The sequence below is a fragment of the Apis laboriosa genome, unplaced genomic scaffold (assembly GCF_014066325.1).
Source record: "Apis laboriosa isolate Shangri-la unplaced genomic scaffold, ASM1406632v1 scaffold11_cov152, whole genome shotgun sequence".
Lineage (NCBI taxonomy): Eukaryota > Metazoa > Arthropoda > Insecta > Hymenoptera > Apidae > Apis > Apis laboriosa.
The window spans coordinates 1,915,391-1,918,098 of NW_025221020.1; positions in this window are offsets into that span (position 1 = coordinate 1,915,391).

Here is a 2,708-nt window from a genome sequence, read left to right on the forward strand (position 1 = left end):
AAAAAAAAAAAAAAAAATTTCGCGCAATAAAGGCCACTTGAGCCTGGTCTACAAACATTTGAAAATCAGAGGCTGTTTCGACTTAAACTCCGTGAGTTTTCATCGACCTTTCAATTCGATGGAGACTCCCAGAGTTTTAATACATCAATAAAAATGACGCTATATAGATCAAACGAATTTCGCGATAATTTCGACTGTAATTCTTGAAACGATCGCGAAATTATACATCAGTGTTTTTGTTTGTTTTTTTTATTTTTTCCTTTTTTTTCCTTTATATATATATATATTTTCAAGAGACAAAATTTAAAGCATAATTTTTATATATTTGAGAATATAAAAGGAACGCAATCATATTTTTTTTTAGCCGAAAAGAGACCAGTCTCAAGGACAATAAACGGGGAGAAAGATATGATTTAGATATAGTTTGTTACCCATGTTTAAGCATTGATCTCCTGTACGACTTTAAGAAAGTACAGCCGATGCCAAATCAGCCCCGCGATTTGTTTCTTACCTTATACCTTCGAAGAAGGAACCATTATCGTATTTGGCTTTCTCTTCATCTCTTTCACTTCATCACCTTGAATCCGGTTAAGTGTTAGTATGATTAGATATCTAAAGCTTCGTGAAGATTGCAATATCTGAAAAATATTCTTTTTTCCACAAAGAAAATCATTGGATAAATTGTATCGCGAGTTTCATAGAAGTATGGCGATCAAAGCTACGATTGATTTTATCTTATATTAATTGTAGGATGCAATCTTCGTTTAGCTTTTTTTTTTTTTTTTTTTTTTTATAAAGTTTTGTATTTTTCTATCATAATTCATGTTTGTACAAATCATCACGAATAATTCTCACATTTTAAATATTTTACAATCAGACTTTAGATATTGGTGGTGTGGCGTGATCAAAGCCGTTAAAAGACGTTCTCCGACTTTATAATATAGAAATGTATAAAAAGTTATTATATCTTCTGAAATTTCATCATATATATATATATATGTATATATATATATCGAATAAAATATATTCGAAATTATTATATTTGAGTACAAACCTTGTGGAGGTCTTTAAACGGTTCTTGAAAAATTATGCAACTTGTATTCGAATCGTCTTATACCGTGTTAACGAAAGTACGAGGTTTTGACGTACAATATGATTTACGAACCAAAACTTTTCTACGTTACTTTCTTCATCGCGGATGAATTTACGCAAAACGTAATATTAATGTAAATGTAATTTGTATATCTTAAATGGTATATTGATTTTATAATGGTAGCTGTTTATTACAAGTTTCTTTTTGTTTATGATAATTTGGTTTAACGCCATCCTATGAAGTAATCTCCCTCAATCGTATCTCCCATTCCCGGTACACTTTGTTTTCCGTTCACTCTTTTTTTCCCACTTTGAGATTATAATTCAAAAATACGACTGGTGGTTACAAGCTATTTTTTTCGTAGTTCACTCGCGAAGTGCGCTATGAGTGGTGAAGAATTGATTCTTTGTGGAATTCTAATGGTCGTTTTTCATACCGGTTACTCTGTATTCGATGTTTCAATGGCGCTTTCATGGCTACGATACTCGTACACTATGAGAGCTTCGCGGTAAGAAATCAAATTGACGTAAAACATTTTCATACGAAAACGCGTTTAAATATTGTTTCTTGTCGATAAAAAGCTTTTAATATGCTGACTACTCATACGGATAAGCACGTGAAGATCGTGACGAATTATCGAAACAAAACGATGATTAACGGCAGACTATGTGCACGAAAAATTATGTTCTCTTTTTCTATCGATGTGAAAAAAGAAGCGACGAATGACTATGGAATCTCGTCAGATCTGAGAGAAAAAGAGAGAGAGAGAGAGAAAGGAGGAGGGTCACGATGTAAGGAGAAGAAAGTAGTCTGCCGTAAAGAAAGAAACGAAAAAAAATAGTAAAAGAGAATAAATCTTATGTCTATGTAACCCTGTGATGTATTAGTATGATCTCAGTAAACATAACTTAGCGTGTACTTCTTATTTGTAATAAGTATAGATGTATTATGCGTTTCACACATGACGTAACGTCCCAGTAAAAAAAAGTGTGAAAGGTTGCATATGTTTGAGCACGTGTGTACAATGTTTGTTTGCGTGGGTGAATGTTAGAATAAAAAGGGTGAGCAGAAATACCCAGTGCCTCACTTTCAGTTGGTATTCATGTAAGAATTCTATGTGTAACGACAATATTATATAAACTATAATCATAAGAGAGTCTAAAAAAAAAAAAAAAAACTAACCTACATAAGTGAATGCCTATGTTTATTAAAAAAAGATTTATCTGAAAAACCTTATAGTATCTTTTTTTTTATAAGCCTAATATCCATATCTTATTGCATATATATATATATATATTTACTGGGTAGTCGTTACTCGAAGGTGATGATACATGAAAGTAAATTGCACTCAAATTTTTGTTCTCTATATCCTACCCATTTCATTCACCCACGTTATTAAAATATCTTTTTGTACTCTCTTTATATTAGTTAACCTAACATTTCAATATTCCTTCTCAAATGTATTATCTTGTTACAGCAGAGCGCAACGCATCCTAGAACCTCTTGAATCTCCCACTCCAATCTCCCTACGCTGCATAGAAACATAGAAAATTAGTTCGTTGTGAAAAATTGAGACAGGTGCAGGTGCAACGGAAGCTGTATGCAACAGAGTACA